Genomic DNA, 22,430 nt, shown 5'->3' on the forward strand with positions numbered 1-22,430 from the left:
GTTGAATTTGAAATCCCCTTGCCTTTGAGAGTGCTGGGATTCAAGGTGTGCGCAACCACACTGAGCTTTAAGACAAATTAATTTTGCTAGGTTTCCGCAAACCTAGAAATAAATTGTATCCAGACATACCTTTTGACCTGACAAGCTTAGCCATTCAAGAACATCAAAATTGAATGATTTCTATAAGAGCTTTTAGTTTTAATTTAAAATTTTTGCCCATTGTCTACTGTAAGTTATAATGTGTATATATACATTAAGGGAAAATAGAAAAATTTTAGTTAACTGAATATTGTTGACAAACCCCTTTGAAAACTCCTTTGAGCAATTGTTAAAAGGTACAAGGGCCGGTGGGATAGCTCAGCGGACTAAGTGCCTGCTTAGGCCAGTGCAGGGACCTGGATTCAATCCCCAAGCACCATATGCCACCTCAGCCCTGCTCCTGGGTGTGCTGAGCCAGCCACCAAGTCTGGGCATGGTGGCACATGCCTGTAACCCCAGTACAGGGGAGGCTGAAAACAGAAGGGTCACTTTGAGTGGGTACTAAGCTGCAGAATGAGACCCTGTATTAAATAGATTAAAAATATAAAATGAAGTAAGATAAACAGGCAAAAGGTACAAAGCCGTACCACCCAGACATAACTTGGTTTGTATAAAATTGCCACATTTTAGACATTTTTATCTACAAAAATTACAAATTTTAAGATTCCATTAAGAAGACAGAAAAATGCAGAAGATAATCTAGTTACTTTTACCAAGACTAAAAAGAAAACACATCCTTCTACTAAAAATGGCAAAAAAGTTTTGGGGACAAATTAACATGGATAAATTAAGCCCTGAAGAGTGAAATTTTTTTTTTTATTTCAGCAAAATACACACCATCTTTTGTGTTATAGGCTAACCAAAATGAATTTCATCATAATAACCTTTGCTAGTTTATAGCTAACAACAGTAATTCCTTCTAGCTGTTTCATTAAATTAATATGGGTACATTTTGGATGCCATGAGAAGCCTCTGAACACTGATCAGAGTGTACAGTCCTCTTGTATATAATAGCACTTTCAAAGGAAACAACTGACAATTAGAGGAGATAAAAATAATGGACATGAATCATTCTCTCATTAGTTGGTGCAAAAGTAAGCATGTCTTGTAGTTCCAAATTCGGTCTTTCATTGTATCAATTTTTATCAAAATGATTTCAGATGTGAGTGTTGATATGTAGGTAAAATTATTATAATTGAAAAATAATTACATATGCCATAATTTTCACTGAGGTAGCATATTCTACCTGTTAATAATTTTTCAATGAGTTGGAGTTGAGAGGAAGTAGTATTCTCAATGAAATTCTGTAATCAACTCAGATCGCTTTATTTTCCATTAAGATTTCTCCTACTTAGTCAAATTACTGAATGACTGACATCATTGTGTGAATCTTCATGAAACACAGTATTTAGCAAATATTTTACTTCCTTCTAAAGTTAGATTTGATTCTTATTCCATAGACTAAGCCCAATGGAACACACACAGAAATATATATATATATATAACCTCGATAGGCTCTTTCTGTTGTCTTTTTTTGAGCTTCCTTTCCTCTCTTTTCGTCTCTATCACCATTTTTAAAATAATGTCCATGAATTTCACACTCAGCCACGTTTCCTACCCCTTTTTAATTTTGCCTTTTCCTTTTGAGACAGGAACCTGGTAAGTCTCTACATTGCCCAGGTAAGGCTTCAATTTGTGATCCTCCTGCCTCAGCCTCCCAGAGTGCTGGTACTGTAATAGTATGTATCCACAGTCATGTCTACTAGCCTTTTCTTTTTTATAATTTTTATTCATTTTAATGAGATAAAGGATAAAACAGCAATGAAACAATTTCAAAACAGGTTAGTAGGACATTTACAACAATTAATACATTGCATATTGTTGTCTTCATAGTAGTTATTCAGAGGAAACAATACAGATATGATATCTTGTCTAAAACATATTTGTACAAACATTTATTCTCAGTGAATTAAGAGAAAGTAGCTATCTATCTATCCTCACTGTCTTGTGTATACATATACTTATTTATTTATTTTCTTTCCCCACTTTTTTTGACAAGAAAACTGTCTTTCATATACACTTTTGTAAAATTAATAATGAATGACACTAGGTTGCTTAGCAACTGATAGCATACCTTAACTAGACAGGATGTTCATCTCAGGAGTGAGGTAACTTGTTTGTTTTAGGCACTGGGTCAAGTCCCACCTACATATATTAGATCGATTTTCTAGCTTTGTGGCTCCCAACATATCGCCCTTATCCATTTTGTTTTTTCAGAGATGGGTGTTCCATTGCTGTTAGAGAAGCTATATTTGGAGAAGTCTTTAAAGGACCTTTTCATACTTGAAACCAGTCTAGAGATTGTAGGCACTTGGATTCAGCAAAAAAACCAATATAGTTCAACAGTCTGTAATAGTAGTGGGTTATCAGCAGAACTGGCATTTGTCAGAAGTTGTTGACTTGAGCCTCTCACAGCTCAGTGTATTAATAGGACATTACTTTTGATATCTTTTTCTGCTGGATGGCTAAGACCAAGTTAAAGCAAGACCTATATACCTAAAAACATAACTTTTGTATCTGACAAGGTCAGTCAAATCCCCTCAAGATTTACACTGGAACCCTGTACAGCACCTTGTAGATCTCTTGTCAGTGTCAGCCATCTGGATGAGTCACGGCCATTGCTTGACCAGTTTTGCTCTCTGTGAAAGCCTGAGAGAAGTTTTTCTCTCTAGATGACTCTCCCTAGGCACACTATACATAGTTGACATTTTCCTCTGTGGCCCTCCACTAGCGATTTCGAAGCTAATTACCACAGTGGTGCTCACAGTATTTATTTCTAGTATTTTATTGTGTTAGAAAGTAGGGTTGAGATATTTTAGTGAACTTCTGATTTATTTTCCCATTTATTTACTAACAATAAATTTTATTTTGGAGCCATTGAGATAGTTCATCTGTCTAAAGCGCCTGCTTAGGCAAGGTTAGGCAGTCGCAGGAGACCGCGGTTCAATCCCTGGCACCATATGCCATACCAGCCATGCCCTCAGGGTGGGCTGAGTTGGCCAAAAAAAGAAGAAGAAATTTTATTTTAGTAAGTCTTTTACGTGGAAATAATTCTAAATTTCACCCCGCAGGCAATGCAAAACCCTTTAAAATTAAAGTCTTTATTTCTAAATTTGAAAATTAAAGACTTAAGACAATGATAACAATAACAAAAATATTCTTATTACCTGTGATGAGATTACACACATCTTTTGAGTCTTTAGTGTGCACTGCTCCTGGACACAGTTCGTATCCATGGCCCACTGGGGGTATAAACTGGTGCTTTGTGGGATTTGCTATACATTTAAAAGGTGCTGCTTCTGGTTTTGATCCATCATTGTGTTTCAAATTTAGACATAGATAAATGACAAATAATTTGATGCTAAAGTATACAAGGCATTACAGTTTTCTATTTATGTCGTCAATTACTAAACATTCATCTTCATGTCATACAAAGATTTCTGATCATGTTGTTACTTGATAATGAATTGTAGGGAGGCATTTAAGAGGTGCTCATGGAAAGGGTGCCAAGATGTGTTTGTTAAGCTTAATTGGCATTTTTTAAATCACTAATTTACCTAACTATATACTTGTTCTGATTTATTTTAAGAAAGTAAGTGGTTTACTGCTGTGTTTTATTTTAGATGTTTAGATTTCAAGGGAAGTATGAGTCTAAGCCTTTTGTAAAGTTTAAAGAAAAAGCATCTTGGCGAAGGTCTTAAAAAGTGCAGTCTCTTCATATTTTTCATGCACCAGAGTAGTTATGTAGCCATTTAAAATGAGAAAGTTTCTATTTCATGCAACTCAGCGCTGTTTTTCTAAATGTAGAAATTGTCACCCTTATTATTTTTGGTTTATCTGAACACCAATCACAGAGAACTTGAGATTTCAAGTCAATGTTGCCCTTTCACGGTGGTTCCATGTGAGTCTTGTTATATTTCTTGCTCCTGTCAAAAAATTGTATCTAAACTTAAATGAAATTCACACATGTAACCTTGTGAGATCCCGAGTACCCTTTAAATGTTCCATGGGCCTCAACCAAATGAATAATTGTCCATCAGCTTATGGTTCATTAGGGACCACAAATCAGTTGAGTGGGAGGTGTTTCATAGGAAACTATTCAAACCGAAGTTTTGCTCGATTCTTGATGAATAGAAACAGCCGAGGGTAAGGACCTTTCATCTAGGGGCTCCAAGGTAGTTAGGCTGGTGATAGCTAAGGCCTATAAAGCTAATTGGGCAGAGAAGAAAAAAGAGGCAGCAACATGGTCTAGACACAGAAAGGAGACATTCCTTGGTGCTTATTGGCAAGTAAAAAGCTTAGCTGACAGAAGGATGTGTAGTTGAATTTCACTAAAGATTCAAACTTCAAAAACTATTCTTCACTGTGAAAACTACAAGAATAAACCTGTAATTGTGATTTTTGCTTTCTGAAACGGAAGACTATTTTATATTGTTTTATGAGCATTAAGTTACACTGTAGTTCATGTAGTTTTACAAATCTTAAAATTCATTTTGATTTGACTTTTCAGTTGTGTTTTATTACATTGCTATTTTAAAAGGGATAAATCAATAACATATTTCCAAATAAATGATGCCCCTTGTTCATCTCTCTGCCAAGTTTTGCCTTGTTCACATATGCATAGAGTCATTCAATACTGGATTTAGTACACACACAGAAAAATATATACTACAGGCCTCCAAAATACATGAGAAAAATCAGGTGCCCAAGTTAAAGTTATCTGGTATTAAGAAAAACTTAGAAAGTTATAATAACTAAAGAAAGAAAACCACTTTATGCACCTATGCAAAGGAATATAGGCGAGATCAAAATATCCATTGTGATATTATTCAATTTCTAATAATTTTCATACTGGGAAATTAGAAGCAGTATCTATACCCTAATTTAATGATAACCTAGATTTTTAGAATATTATTCATATACTATTTTATTATTAATTAAATCACACATTTGATTGAGTGCATTAATTGGATAACTGAACAATACAATCTAGTCTTCTTTCCTACATAGACAAGAATCCCGTTTCCTCAAAGAAATATGTGGCTTCAATTAGTCACATGTTAAGGAAGAAAAGGAGAGAGAGAGAGAGAGAGAGAGAGAGAGAGAGAGAGAGAGAGACTTACAATTTTATAGCTTGAAATGTAGGTGTCACTGATGACATGAGAACTGGGCCAGAAGTTAATGTTCATGTAAAGGAGGAGAGAGAAAGAACAATGGTGCAGCCTCCTCTCTCAATGGTTCATTTGCACACACGTCATATAATGTAAAGCAAAGCTAATTCCAATCTTTCTCCCTCCTCTTTCCCTCCTTCCCCCTCCCCCATTTCATTCTGCACTAATGCACACCACAGATACAAGGCACAAGAAAGTCATAGCATTACATTGACCAGGAATACCATAGGATATTGGAAAAAAATAAAGATGAAGATATGATAAAACTAGTTTCATCCTATCCTATTCTCTACTCATCCCCCAGTACTTCTATGACTTCTTGGCACTAAAAATGCATCAGAAACTCTCCCTACTGATTAATTTCTATCAGCCTAGTCTTTTATTTCAATTTAATCCTACTAACTACCTTAAGATAGCATCAGATTCGACAAGATAATCTGCAACTTACAGGTGTCAATCAAATATATAAATTATGACCTATGTTTCTGATGAAAGGATTATAAAATGGAGTTTCTTTAACCATCTGCTTGAATTCAGTGAATTTTTTTTAAAAAATTCTTTCAAATACCTGAGGGAAACATTTGACTTAACATTTACATGTTCATTTTAACTAAGAGCACAAATTTTACAGATAAATAACCAAATGGAAGTGATACATAGCAAGAGGTATGGGAAACAGCGGATGGGAGGCTAGACTGCCTGCAGCAAACGAATTCTAGGAATGTGTGGATGCTCCCCGCGGTGGATGGGAAAGTAAGACTAGAGCCTCAAAGGGCTACAAAGGTAAGTCTAGAACTGGATATTCTAGGGATTTCATGGATGTTTCATTAAGCAAGAATGATTGATGAAATTATTGGCAATGTGCGATCAACACAAACTTCAACCCATTCCCTCTTCCCAGGAGGTTGGAGGCTAGAAGTGAATACCTGAACTCCTAGAGTGTTCTTTCCTGAGACCAGCACCCAGCCTCAAGCTACCTAAAGATAGCTCAGCTACTGGTGATCTCATCCAGACATTCCTTACTCCTGAGAGTCCCTGACTGTGGGGAGTCTGCATGTGTATTAGGAAATGAGGGCAATGAGTATTACGTATATTTCAAAACACCACAATTACTTTTCTTTTTGCCTTTAATTAACAATCAGCTAATTTTACATTCTTGGGAGACTTGCACAACTTTAGTTCTAGGTGAATGGTATTTTACATAGTTAAGTAGTTAAAATTTTTTTCATGATATTGTTTGATAAATTTTAAATAGTTTTAAGGAAATGATTTTTGTTTTACCATGTCTGAGTCTAATTTTGCCTACCTTTCATCTAGGAGTTCCAAGGTAGTTAGGCTGCTGACAGCTAAGGCCCATTAAGCCTTGGTTACTCTCACAGTCTTAACATCAAGACTTAAATTGTTCATTAAATGTCTTAAGAGCTTGAATTATATTTGATGTATACACTTTACCTAACTTTTATTCAAATATTCATGTCTCACTGAATTACAGTGTTATAATACACTAATATAAAACAATGTTCTAGACAAAAAAATCTCAAACAAAATTAAGATTCCTCCTAAACCTTTGGGGGAAAAAATAGAACAATAAAAAAGAGTATTTCATTGACTTACATAGCTGATTCCTCAGTTATTGTTGAAAGTAATTGTTCACCTTGCCATCTTTGGCATCAAGATGCATAAATCTCAGAATTTCTCTGAGAATTCACACATCTCGGGAGAAAAAAAGCAAACTACACAGAACAGTTCTTCCACTGTGAAAAATAGCAAAATTCCACACCTACAACAAATTGCAAATTTTCACATATTTGCTCCAGGCAAACATTTGCAATTTTCGCAGCAAATAAGGATTTTGGCTTCAATATACTTTTTTTTGTCTCCTCCTCCCTTGGGGAAAAAAAACTACTCTATTTTCAGACAACCTGAAAACACATACACACACACACACACACACACACACACACACACACACACTCTCACATACACACACTCACAAGCACACATGGAAATTATCTATCTATCTATCTATCTATCTATCTATCTATCTATCTCCTTCATATAGTTATTTTAATTTTGATAGATACGTACATGGATGAAAAATATCAGTTTAACAGGAGTGTACTTTATTCACAAATTCAACTTTTATTCAGGGACCATGAAATGAAATTTAATTGTTCTGAACTAGCTCCACTCTGATCAGAGGGATCATTCTTAAATGTTTTCTAGTACTTTCAGGAAATAGACATTTTGCAGTCGTCAAACAAAAGGAGAAGTTGGTTTTCTCTTAAAAAATTAACATGGATTAGTTTTTAATTTGTTCATATAAGAAAATGCTTTTATCTCAAGATGCAATAGTGTCTCTCGATCAACAGTGAAGTCTACCTAGGCAATTTATTTTTCCAAAATAATAGCATACAAATGTTGAAAACAAACATGAAAATTGACAATATGTATGGCCATCTCTGCGCTAGTGTCCTCTAATTGACACTCCTTTTAATCTATTTATGGTCAAAGAATGAAAGCTTTAGTATTGTTACAACAATGATGCTTCAAAATCTACTTTGTAATCAGAGGAAAATCTCCCAGGATGGCAGCATATTTGAAAGTTTCTTTTATGGCAAAAATTCTAATTTTAATTTAAATAATTTTGAAATGTTCAATATCGATTGTATAATGAAGTGTATCACTTGATCATGTTCTTTGGTTTAGGCTTTCACAGTCATGGTAATCATTATACTCTGTTCACACAAGCTCTTCGATTTTTTGTCTGGAGTGTGTGTGTGTGTGTGTGTGTGTGTGTGTGTATGTTATTCAGTAGAAAACTTCCAATTGTATAGCACTCTAAGGAGGGCCATTTTCCTATACAAAAGAGAATAAGCACTACTCTTTGTGATTTTTCTTATTCTTTTACTTTTATCATTTATTTATTTATTTATTTATTTATTTATTTATTTATTTATTTATTTGGTACAGGGTCTATCTACACAGCTCAGACTAATAGTGATTCTCCTGTCTCACCCTCCCCAGCCCTGGGATTACAGGCATGCCTTGCAGTAACCAGGGATTGAACCTCCATCCTTGTGCTTGCCAGAAAAGTGCTTAAACCAGTGAGCTAACTTCCCAGCCCACCAAGTTAATATAATGTGAATAATGTCAGTGCTATATTAATGTTCATTTTTCTAATGATTTCCCTAGCCTTGTGCATTTAAATATAAAGACCAATGCTCTCTTATCACTGGTTATAAAGCTTAAAGACAAGTTGATATGAGCAGTTTAGCTTTCACGCTGTTCTCCTGACTTTGGTATCACTAACTCCTAAACACTATGCCAGAACCTGGTCTTATTAGGAACTTTTGCTATGCCAGCCTGTCAAGTTCTTTCTCTGTCCACTTCTCTGCTCAAATTCTCCTGTGTCTAGGCCCACCTAACGTGTCATGGTTTTAGAAACACTTTCACAAACTCCTTATTTAGAGGTCTTTAATTTTCTATCTCTGTAATATGACTTTACTTATGAATTCATAATCAATTTTTAGCTAAATAATTATAGAATGTTTCCACTAGCTCAATTCAGACATTCAAAGTTTCAGACAGGTTTTGGTTTTTACATTCTTTTGCTAGCACATGTATGCATTATATGAAGACTGTTCCTGTGGGGAGCCAATACATGTACATAGCACATTTCATTTCCTACTTCATCTGCTTTCCCTCCTTTCCATTTCTGGATGTTCTTCCTACTTCAAGATGACCTATATTCCCACTTCCTATTGTCTTTTATTGTCCTCTTTATTTATATTTTAGGTTTCTCATATAAAAGAAACTATGTGAATTCAGCCTGGGTATGTGATTTATTGAACCAGACATCATGGTTTCAAGGTGTATTTGTTTTCCTATGATTGACTCACATTTTTCTTCTTCATGGCACAGTGCTACTCTATTGTGTATAAATACAGTTTCAATCTATTCATCTGTTGATGGACATCTAGGCTGTTTCCAACAGTTAGCAATTATATCTATAAATACGAGTATGCAAGTGTTACTATAAAATGATACCTTTAACTCTTTTGTAAAGATACCAAGAATAGCTGAGTCAATTAGAATTTCTAGTTTTAGCTTTTTGATTTTTTAAGAGAACAAAAAGTAAAAATGCTACAGAATTTCAAATTAAGACTGTTTGTTGGGCTGGCCAAATAGGTCAATGGATTAAAGCACCAGCAAGCAGGCTCAGGGGCCAGGGGTTTGATCCCTGGGCCTGATACCCCCACCCCATGCACTGAGATAGCAATTGAGACTGGGCGTGGTGGCGCATGCCTGTAATCTCAGCTCTTGAGAGGCTGTAAACAAGTGGATCACTAGGAGTCCTAGCTAGTAGTAACACCCTGAAATACCCTGTAGACCCTTTCTTAAAAGAAAAAAAAAGAAGAATGGTTATTATATTACTTATTATTATCTTCAAAGTAGTTGCCAAATACAGGCATGCTTGAGGATTTTATAACTTTGAATTTTTGAGGAGTCTCCATACTGCTTTCTACAGTAATTATACTAGCTTAAATGTCTACAAAAGCGTAGAAGAGTTTTTTTTCCCTGCAGCCCTTTCAGCATTTGATATCATTTAATTTATTGAAAATTGTCATTCTTTCAGGAATAAGATAGAATGTCAGTGTTGTATCAATTTTCATTTTTCTAATGATTAGCAATATTGACTGTTTTGTTGTGCATTTATTGGCCATTGACACTTGCTTTTCTGTGAAGTGTTTATTCAACTCAAGCTCCTCTTTTTGATTGATTCTTTTATTTGGGGGGGGAATCTAATTTTTAATCTCTTCACATAATCTAGATTTTAGTCCCAGGCTGAGGAATAGCTGAATTATTTTTTTCAAATTTTGTACATTGTCTCTTCACTCAGCTGTTTCCTTTATTGTGCAGACAATTTGTAATTTCAGATGATCCTATTTATTTAATCCCGGTATTATTTCTTGTGCCACTGGAATTCTGGTCAAAAAATCCCCAGTACTGCCAAAAAAAAAAAAAATTTTACCTATGTTATATTCCAGATTATGTGTTCTGTTTTAACATTTAGGTCTTTGATCTGTTTTGATTTCAGCTTAGTATTTAGTCAAATATTTGGTTCTAGACTCAGTCTCTGCCTGTGGGTGTCCAGTTTTCCTAGCACTACTACTTGACTTGTCCTTCCTCCTAGTGTACGTGTTTGGCTCCTTTGTAAAAGACCAAATGGCTGAATGTATCTGAGCTTTTTTTCTTTTTTCTTTTCTTTTTTGCTTTCTCTATTCTGATTCCACTGATCTGCACACCTGGCTTTTGTAACAGTATCATGCTGTTTTTATCACTGAGTCTTTGTAATGTAGCTTCAAATCTAGAATTTCGATGCTTCCTGCTTTACTCTTGTTATTTTTCTTCTTTTAGGGGCCTCTTCTGGTTCCATATAAATTTTAGTTATTTTTTTCTCTAGATCTGTGAGGATAGCTGTTGGTAAAGTATTAAACCTCTATAGTATAAGTTTTGGAAATATGACTTTCTAAATATATTTGTTCTGCCCTCCTAGGAAAGGGAGTATCTTTCTATTTTTTCTTATCCTCTTCAATGTTTCATTTCAGAATGTTATAATTTTCATTCTAGAGTACTTTCAGTTCCTTGGATAGGTTAATTCCTAAATATTTAATATTTCTTGATCCTATTATAGATGGTATTGTTTTCTTAATTTCTTTCTTAATCAATTAGTTATTGATGAAGAAGAATACTATTGATTTCTATGTGTTCTGCCACTGGTTGAATTCTAGGAATCCTCAGTGAAAGATTTGAGCTTTGAAGGTCATGTCATCTACAAATAAAAATACTATGATTCTCCCCTTTTCCATAATCAACTCTTTATTGCTTTCTCTTGTCTTATTGCTAGGGCTAATATTTCAAGGAATATTGAACAGGAATGTTGAGAGTGGACTTCTTGTGTTGTTCCATATTTTAGAGGGAAATCTTTAAGCTTTTCCTGATTTAATTTCTTAACAATGTGATTGGCATCGTGGCCTTATCCTGATTGAGATAAGGTTATTATATACCCTTTTTCTTCAGAATTGTTAGCATGAGTGGATATTGGATTTTATCAAAGGCATTTTCTGCATCTATTGGGATGGTTGTAGCTTTGTTTTTTATGGATTATATTATCAGTTTGCATATTTTTGAGCCATCCGTGCATCCCTACAATATGCCTTTAAAGTTTTCAGTGAAAGACATTGTCCCAAAAGAATTAAGTAGAACACTGAAAAGCATTTCTCACTTCACTTAATATTGCTTTAAAATAATGGACTCTTGCAATGTTTTTGAATGAATTCTATGTTTCACTATATTGGGAACATACATACCTATGAACTGAAAATTTGATGTGTGGAAAAAGTGAGAGGAAAAGTACCCGGAATAATGAAATTGGAATTGTAGAAACAAAATTTTAAATATAAAGTGTGTTTTAACTGCTAAATTAAAATGCGATTGCTCATGTTTATAGGGTATCATGAGATATTGTAGTATTTATGCACATCATGTAGGGTTTCAGCCTTAAACATATCTGTTCCCACAAAACATGTCAATTTTTTAATTTTGCTAAACACATTTGAAATCCCTTTTAATTTCTATTTTTCTGAAGGGCACAGCATGTGTCATTATTTGTAGTCTGTGTTCACCCTCCCAGGCAATAACACACCAAGACTTTTAGTACTAACTCTGACTCAGTAGCTATTGTTCAATCTTTTCCTATTATATCTTCTTTCCTATACCTTCTGATCTTTAATAATTTCCTTTTCACACTCAACTTCTATGCTATTAACATTGTTTTCTTCTATGTATGGGTCAGATTGTGGGATAGTTGTCTTTCTGTCCCTTGTTTGTTTCACATAACACAATAATGTCTAGTTCCATCTATGTTGTTGTAAAAGACAGCATTTCATTCTTTTATTTTTTTAAGTACTTAAGTGTGCTTTTACTAACAATGATATAAGTTACTAAAATTCTCAATGAAGGCATCCAAATGCTCTGACCTACTTTAATCTCAAGTTCTCTAATGGGTTTCGGCCAGCAACTTATATTGCCTTGTTAGAATGACATTGCACTTGATTGAACAGATGACTATAAGTATGATAATGTAAAACGTAAGTTCCTGTGTCCTCATCTACATTGAATAGTTTACTATCAAAAAAACAAACCAAAACAAAACAAAATAAAAAGTAACCTCATGTTAACTAAATGGGAAAACTAAAAACTAAAACCTATACTTGGCAGGAATATATCTCAGTAGCAGAAGCACCTGCCTGCTAAAGCACAATAGTATTCATGTGTATTTGTGTCATTTTTTTTAAATCTAAAGGACAGTTAGATTTGTTAATATTCTAGTAATTGTTATTTCAACTACAAAGATCCCCTGTCTTCATATCCAGACCAACACCTGTTACATTTTTTGATAATAGTCATTCTTACTATTTTCTAAGTTATCTCAATGTAGGTTTTATTTGCATTTCCCTGAGGGCTATCATTGTTGAACAAGTTTTTATATATTTGTTGGCTATTTGTACATCTTCTTTTGAGTAAAGTAGGTTTATTGAGTCAAATTTTTTGAGGCATAACTGAAGACACAGTAAATTCACACAGGGAAATACCGTGTTAGTATTTTTCTATAACTTCCCCTTTCCACGAAGAGTATAGAACCAATATTTCTTATGCCAGCTCTCTATTGTAAGTTATTATGTCATTCAGATATAAGAAGGAAGGTTTTGATTAAATGATCATAACTTTTCTCCAATGTTACTAATCTAATTACATCATACTTTAAATCTATCATATCAGTTTAAATATTTATTTTTACTTCAATTTACTGTACCTTTTAAATCTTAACCTAGTTTCATTAAACAGAATTAGGTCACGATTTTCAAATACTCACATAACTATCCAATTCACTACAGGAAAAAAAATATTTCTGTCGAATTATAGTTATGCAACATTTATACTTTAAAATAATAAATTGTATGTTTATAATGGCATTATATTCTTATCACATGCCTATGTTTGTATCTATTAATCATGTCTCAGTATATCAAAATTTCTACTATGTGCTAGACACGAAGTTTCAGATATTTCCTTTTGTCTTGCTCTATTTTAAATTTTATTAATTTCATCTAAGCTACTCTGATCACTTCTGAATGAGTAAACTCCCTTACTACAGGCTTAAAGATAATATATATAATAAAAGGACTTATTTAATGTGTGTTCTATGCCAGGGGTTGGGTCCAGGGCTCCAGGGATGCAATATACTAGGGCGTTTACTATTCATAGGATTCCAATCAAACTTGAAAATATTAACATCATATACAAATGTAAAATAGGGAAGTTGATTCTTTTTCTTTGTTTTGTTTTTGAGATGGGGTCTTGTTATGCTTTTCAGATTGGCCTGGAACTTACTATATAGCCAATGCAATCCTTAAAGGCACTGCAGTCCTCCTGTCTCAGCCTATCAAGTGTTGTGCTGGGATTATAGGTGTGCACTATGACACTCAGCAGCTAATTATTTTAGAGGTTAGATAAATTGTGCCTTATATTCTTATACTAGAAAGTGGAAGGAATTGGGAATTAAACTAATCTGGAGCAACAACCAAGGAATCATAACTTTAATCTTGATTGGCCCATCATTCATTTTGTCAGTCCCAGTTGGGTCTATTTTCATACAATGCCTTGCTTACTCAGGCATCCAACTCCAATTTAAGTAGATTCTGAATTTACTATTTTGCCACTTTACAAAGGACAAAAGGTGGGGACAAAGTCCAGTTGTGACTTTGTACCCCTCTTTCTTTCTAGCCTTCTTTTTGAGTTGTCTTGTTTCACTTTTATTTCAACGTGAGGAAATGCGTGTGGGTTGATGTGCACGAAATACAGTCGCACCTCAGTGTCTGTGCACTCCCATTACCTTTTGCCTGGAAAGTCTTCCTTACAGGCCTCAGCAAAATAAACCTAAGTAATGACAAGTCAACACAGTTGTGATTTTAAGGAACAATCCTAATCACAAGAGTTAAGCCAAATGCCACTGTGCCTAACCGACAGTATCTAAACTCCCAGAAAACTATCTTAGCCCTTATTTTATGTAAAGTAATTTTGATTGCTTCATGGCCTTTTGGCTAAGATCAAGTGTAAAATAATTTTTATGTGTTTCTGTTTTTCTAGAATCTGTGCACTGGTGGAAATACACTACCTAATTTTCAACTTCAGTACTATTGTGTTACCCAGGACACAAATTCAAAAGCTATTCTTAAACTGAGACAGACTTTTGAGTACAGGAAAAGGAAGTGGACAAAGGCCCAGTTAAGATCCATAGTTTCATACATTTTTACTTATGTACATTTCTTATAAAACAAAATAATAGTCTTTTAAAATTGTAGGAATTCTGAAAAGGATGGTACAGTGACTCCTGAATCCACACTCATGCAGCTCTTTCTGTGATGCTTTTTTGTTTCTAACATAATTTTATTTGACCATCCAATTGTGAGAACGAGTTAGGCCCACTAAAGGGCAGAGGAAATGCAAATTTAGAGAACCTGAATAGCTTCTTAAAGATCATTCAGCTTCCTGGCAGCCAGAGAACTGAAACCAGACCATCAGCCTGGAAAGCATCTCTACTTATGACTGCTGAAATGAATAAAAGGAAAAGGAAAGGAATCACCATATTTATGGAACTCTCTGAAAGTATCAGTGATATTCTACTGGTAACTAAGGCATTTGTGGGACCACTGGTCATATGTGTTTCACTTTTGTGCTAGAGAGAAAACCCTTGATTTTAGAATTAAAATATATGTGATTCTTTTATAATAAATATATATGAAGTGAAAGGACATTCAGTGAGTATTCCCTAAGTTTGTTTTTTATTCAGTTCATGGATAATTTGCATCAGAATGTGAAAAGTTCCTGGGCATCTTGAATGTAATCATCAAATTTGTTCTTCTACATACTTCCAGGTCTTATATTTTGGTATAAATCTGTAACATAAATATCAAAACTATAAGGTTTTCAGTTTTATTTCTTCTCTTTACATTCTTATATGCAGTCTTCAGCTCTACTATACAGAAAATAAAAATACTATAATGTGTTCTAAAATATTTACCAAATGAATTGTATTTGTTTCCCCTGAACATTTATCAAGAGCTCCCTATCTTGGATCTAGCTTAGCAAAAACTACATACTGTTTTTGCTAATAAGGTCAACCAACATCAAGGTGTGATAACTCTATATTGCACTGTAAATATCTCAGTGCTTACAGTGACTTTGTATTTAAATAATAGTTCTCAAAGTAAAATCTATCTACTGCTTTGTTAGCTTTTGGAGACAGGATCTTGCTATGAAGTTCAGGCTGGCCTTCAAATCACTGTGCAGCCCAGACTGGGAACAAGCTTGCTCTGATCCTCCTGTTTCAGCCTTCTATGTGTTGGGTTTACAGGTATGTGCTGGTATGTCAGCCTCAAGGTTAATTTAGAAAGGCTGTTTGTTTTGATAAGAAATTCAGAGTTATCCAGTAGGCAGAATAAAGCGGGAAAGTGAAATCGATGCACCTAATTATTAAATCATGGTTGCTATTAGACTGAGTTGGGATCTTACACGTATGTGTATATAATTTTTAAGATCACTTGAAAGTGAATATATATGAAAACAGAAACTTAGCAGTGAAATTGAGAAGAAAATTTTATTAGTTATGTAATATTGATATACTAATCAAAACAAAAAGAAGAAATAATTATAGATTTATCAAAAGGAATTTATCATTTAAAACAGAAGCATCTGAATTTATTCCTTTTTACCTTTCTTAAAACAGAAATATGAAGCTTAAATATTGTTTTAAAAGTATCTGACCGATGACAGAGTGTCACGACGAGTCAGGTTTCCTGTGCTGCTCGCAGGAGAGATAAGGTAAGAATAAACCAGGCCAGGGTTAAGATGTGCCGATGAGGGGCCAGGGAGATGGCTCAGTAGAATAAGCGCTTGCCTGGCAAGCACAAGGGCCTGAGTTCAATCCCCGGTCCCCCCCCCAAAAAAAAAAAAAGATGTGCCTATGTGAAGCCAGCCACGTGAGCAACAAGAGCGTGGTGATCCCGCGATGAATGCCAGGAAGAAATTCAGGTCGGTAGAGAGGTGTCGGGCAGGCGACAGAGCTCAGTGATCAAGGCGCCTGCTTAGGCAAGCTCAGGCAGGTGAGGGGACCAAGGGGATCCCCAGCACTACATTCCAAGCCAGCCCCGCCCTCAGAGTGGGCTGATCCGGCAAAAAAAAAAAAAGCATTTAGTTGGGTTTAGGATAATATTTTGAAGGTGTTTTCACGTGTTGGACTAGAAATGTGTTATCACACAATACACATGCTTACGCTTAAACATCGAAAAATGTTAGCAACTTTTATCCCTGTTTAAAGACTAATATGTTCCAAGCATAATTATTTCCCACTTTATGAGAAATAATCCTGCTAGACTGTGTGAAGAGTCCTTATTTCTGTATGACAATTAGTTTTTCTCATAAATAGACCAAAATTATATGGTTTGGATGAAATGTGTATATTACTATAGGATAAAAGAATGAAGACACTTTTTCTAAGTAAAGTGTCCTTAAAACACTAAATTCAAAAATTTCAAATGTATTTATTTTAAAGAACACTTTATGCTCAAGAACACATGAGCAAGCTTTGTAGACTAAAACCCACTAAGTGGGTAGAAACACACTTACACAACAGATAAATTAAATATTCACAGTCAAGGGCTGGGGAGATAGTTTGGAGGTCTAGGCCGGCTCAGGACTCAAATTAGATCCCTGGTATCATATGCCTTGTCAACCCCAGAACCCCAGGTGCATGGTGTCGGCCATGGAAACCGGATGTGGTGGCGCATCCCTGTAATCCCAGTGCTGAGGAGGCTGAGACAGGAGGATCACTATGAGTCTGAACCACGTAGTAAGGACCTGTACCAAATAAATAAATGAATAAAAAGTTTTAAAAATTAAAAAATAATAAAGCCAGGTCCTCCAAAAAATACATCTCAAAGAGTTTTATAAATAAAGGTAGTAAACAAATATAGCATATGATTACTTATAATTACATCTGAACTTAAATGTTTGTGATTAAAAAAAAAAATTGTTACAGAGTCTCCCTATGCAGCTCAGACTCATAGCCATCCTCCTGTTTTAGCTTCCTCCCCAGCACGGAGATTGCAGGCGAGTGTGGTGGGTATGGGTTTCAGGGGCCAGCAAAACATATACTACCAGGGATTGAACTCAGATCCTTGCACTTTCCAGGTAGGCACTTAGACTGCTGATCTACTCCCCAGCCCAAGACATGGTTTTAGTACATGCTGAAATGGTACTGAAATAAAACTTAAATATCCAGTAGTCATAGAAAGTTCATACATCAAAACGCAAATGAGTGACATTCTTACTTGTACCTCCTAGATATAAACTTCAAGTCATTACACCATTCTGTCTCAACTATGTTTCTGCAAACCCTGATTACAGTACTACTTCCATCACTCCTTCGAGAAGTTTTTGCTAAGAATTTCTGGTGGGTGAAACACTCCTGTAAGTTTTGATGATCACATCAAATAAATGCTCTGACTCAAATATCTGCAAGCACATCCATTCGTCCATTTAGCCTTCAGCTTACTACATTTCATATGGCTTCATCTTCCAGCTTTTTATCTATAGTAATTATGTCTTGCTTTGCTAACAGTTTTAATTAATTATTGTTCTTAAACACTCCAGTGAAGATACCCTGTCAGTACACTGACTGACAAACAAGTTTCTGTACAACTGCTTTATAAATTTAGCAATTCTCATGGTCACCTGAGATGCAATGAGCTCATCGTGGTATAGTGGTTGTATGATGGCCAAGAGACAACTGGCTCAAGACATTTGAAAACTGTGCTGCTGTCACTGACTAGTAGTTAATCCTATACAATTATAACACTTCACAGTGAAAAGTTTGAAATACTTTAGGTGAAGTGTTAAGTAGCCTTAAGACTTTATACAGTCTTTATATTATATATTTTAAATAATATTTTCTTTTCAATATCTTTGAAATCAATTGTATATAAAGTAGTCTGAAAGTTATACCTTCAGTAATGCAAAACATGAATATTCCTGCATTTTTAGAATGAATTTGGTAATTTGTCTTCAATCTTTTGAGAAATCCATGAGAATGGTTAACAGAGTATAGAATTCAAGCAAACTTCATTGTTTTATGACAAAAATAGAAAAGAACATATCCTCATACCCTCAATTTCAGGATTTTAATTAAATAATGAATTGTAAATTTGCATATTGGATAATAATCTGGATTCAGTACAAACTCTTCACTTAATAAATTTAAGGTTTTAGAAGAAAAAACAATTCTTTACCTCTCATTTTCATCACATACAGAACGGGAAAATTATGTTTGTGCCTCATGAAGTTGTGAGATTTAAAAAACAGGGCAAATGTTCAGCCTAATCTTATCCTAAGGGGTGCTTGCAACGTGTGCCACCCTGCCCATCTTATCATTGTTACAGAAGAGGGAACTGAGGTCATGTTTCTGATCCTTCCCAGCCACTAAAGCTTCCAAAACTGCAAAAGCTGGAGTAACATAGCCATAATCTGAAGGAAGTGATAAGAGTGACTTTTTACAGACAGTGCAGAAAAATGACAAGATATGGTCTCAGGGAACATTTTCAAAACTGAATATGACCAGATCATTGAGTTCTTGAGCAGACAGAACAAACAGAAACTTTGGTTCTAACTGAGGATCTGGGGAAAAGGGAAAAAAAATTTGCAGCTCTGTGAAAAGATGTATTATGTAAAAGAAGGGAGTTATTACTGAATATTTATAAGAATTATTTAAATGAATAAGGTGTATTGTAAAAATAAAATGAACATTTTGAAATCACACATTAGAATTAAAGTAATATTAACAGCAAAATATAAGCTTTCCAATTCGTTATCTAATTGAGAATTTGGAGAATATTTTGTCTATTCACATGGAAGGAGGAAATATGACATAGGAACAAATGAAATCAGACAATACTAAATGAGAAAAAAATTTGATTGCTTCATAACATGACAGTGTACTTCAAAAACAACAAAGACTGTACAACAGAAAATACAGTTTATGAAGCTTAAGATTCAGAAGCCAACCAGTATTCAAAGGAAATGTGTAAAAATTAAAAAATGAAAATCATAAAATGCAGACAGAAGAAATGAGACATAAAACTAAGGTCAATATAATAACAATAATTAGGGACGATAATCAATTATTTAATGTCAATTAGATGGGAAAAGTTTAGAATGACAGGCTGATTTAAGAATAAGTACAAGAGAAATAAATAGAACATTTTGTAAATATATGTAGAGAAAAAAATTAATTATAATAAAAAAATTCCATCACCAGACAGAATAAGTAAATCACAAGATAATGATGAAGAGATTATAAAGGAATCAAATTTTATAAGTGAAACTTAATTATCTGTTGTCTTGGTAAAAATGTAAGAGTTCATATCAAATATTGGGAATACTAGAGCCAAAAGAGTACAAAATTTTTGTGACTTTATCTTACGTTCAAGAAAATTTTAAAGCATTTCCAGGGCTGGAGAGATGGCTCAGTGGTCTAAAGCACCTACTTGGAACAAGCTTGGCAAAGCACAGGGACCGCGGTTCAATCCCCCAGCACCACATGCCAGCCAGCCGCACCCCCTGGTGGGCTGAGCTGGCCACACACACACACACACACACACACACACACACACAATAAATGTTAAAAAAAAAATAAAGCATTTCCATTCATCACGTATGCTGCGTGTCCTTTTTCTAATTTTGAAATATTTCCCAAGCAGTTATATAAAAATGTACAAAGGAAAAAAAAAGTGAAATGTAAATTCACACACAAAAAGGAGCATGCACATTTAAGATTGTACTCATAATCTCACTAAGCCAACTAATCTCTTCATGAAACTGGATTGCATTGATTACCAAAGTTAAGATTTTCTCCATATATCTCAGGAAATGGAGTGCTCTGCCAGTGCCCAAGTTCGGCAAGGATGACTACATTCCAAATCTCTGCAAATTCACTCCTTCTCTTCCTCGTCCCATCAATCTTTCACTTCACCTGTCTTTGACAGACAATCTAAGTGCCCCCTGATTTTCTTTAAAGTTGGCTGTAGCTGTAAGCAATAGATTTTGGAGTATGCCATTTCTTTCCTTTGGATTTCCATATCCTGCACTGAAAATCATGTATTGTTCATGTATAGAGGTCCCTTGAAAGCCTCATTCTTATACGTGGGACTTTTGGCCCATGTAAATAACTTCTGACATTGCCAGTCCTCAGGACAACACACTACTATTATGGACTACTGGACTATATTGGATTACTTTGCTGAATTCATTCAGCTACAATATTTGAATGGCAACAGAATACTCATATCTGACAAAAGTAAACAAAAAAGGGGACATGAATAAAGGACAATTTTGCAGTGAAAAAATATATATCTGTATACACAAAATAGCATAGATATACTGCTGCTTTCTCTTAGTTCATTGAGAAGAAAGTTTTGAACTCATAGTATTTGGACAGGATATCATGTCTGCATCTTGTACTATGAATAACCACTGTGATGATTACAATAGGCAATGCGTTAACAATTGTAACTGTCCTACTCACCTGTTTTGAAACTGTCTCATTGCCATTTCTTTCTCAATAAAATTAATTTTAAAAAAGAAAGTGATTAAAGAATGCAAGCTCTACAGCTAGATGTTAGGAAGTGGGGCCTGACCAAAACAGGGGCCATTGGAAGTGAGACTGGAAGGAAAGATTTTTCTCTGGCTCCTTCGTTCTCTCTCAGGTTGCTGGTTACTATGACATGATCAGCTTTTCTCTGACCAGGCCCTCCTGCCTTTGTGTAGCCCAACACACAAGAATTAAAGCCTCTGAAACATTAACCAAGACAAACTTGTCCTTGAAGTTACTGTCAGGTATTTTGTCCCAGCAATGAAGAAAGTAACTAAGGATAAATGTACCAGAGAAATGGGGTTGGTGCTGCTATCTTAGTAGATTATATGGTTCAGAAGTCTTTGGAATTGGGTTGTGGCAAGAATTTTTAAAAGTTTGGAATGGCAATATGAATAAACAATCATAAAATACTATGAGAGGACTGCCCAAACAGCTCAGCATATTAAAGTGCCTGCAAGTAGGAGCAAGGGCCATGGGTTCAATGCCTGGGACTGGAATGTGGCCCTGCCCCTGGGGCATGCTGAGATGATGAAGGAGACTGGGAGTGGTAGCGTGGGTCTGTAATCCCAGGGCTTGGGAGGCTGTAAACAGGAGAATCACTAGGAGTCCAATCTAATAGTAAGACCCTGATTCCCCTGTAAGCCCTTCCCTAAAATACAGAAAAAAATAAATAAATAAAAATCTTTTAAAAAAATAAATAAAATGCTATGATCCCAACTTAATGGGAGGTACTGGTCAGAGCTCAGAAAAAAATATGCTAATATATGTTTAAAAGTTAGGCTCAGCAGGTTTCATCTGGGAAGGAAGATTCCATTGGCAGCTGGACTCCAGGCCATGTGTATTATGTTCTAGAAAAAAATTTGCTTGTGCTTTGAACATGACCTGAGACTACCAAAAACTAAAGTTAAGTACAGTGGGTAAAAATCTAATAAAATTAGTTTTAGATTAGCTCAATGTTCAGGCTGTAGTATAGGTGCTACTCACTTCTTTTAGCCAGGTTTATACTGAAAATCAGGACCAAAAAGCCTATGAGATGTTTTCAGTTTTCCTTAAAAGGAAAGACTCAAATGGTACAAATTTGAAAGATCAAGCATTGGAAATACAGCCCTACAGCATCTTCTAGAAAAGGCTGGCTAGGAAATTGGCTTTCAGGAATTTCACACCTGAATCACAAGGTTCAACAAAAGGGCACTTGGAAGCTTCAGTAGCCATAATCTCAAAAGGTTCAGATACAGCTCAAACTTGTAGAAGTTGTAGGCCTCATCCTTGTAGAGTTCATTTTACAGATGTGAAGAATCCAAGAGTTGTTGAGTCATGGAACCTTGACATTTAAGAACCAGACCTTAGAGTTCAGATGATGTGCCCACGAGAGGGTAGTGGTGAAGTTC

Source organism: Octodon degus, unplaced genomic scaffold, assembly GCF_000260255.1.
Source record: "Octodon degus isolate 3935 unplaced genomic scaffold, OctDeg1.0 scaffold00082, whole genome shotgun sequence".
Taxonomy (NCBI): domain Eukaryota; kingdom Metazoa; phylum Chordata; class Mammalia; order Rodentia; family Octodontidae; genus Octodon; species Octodon degus.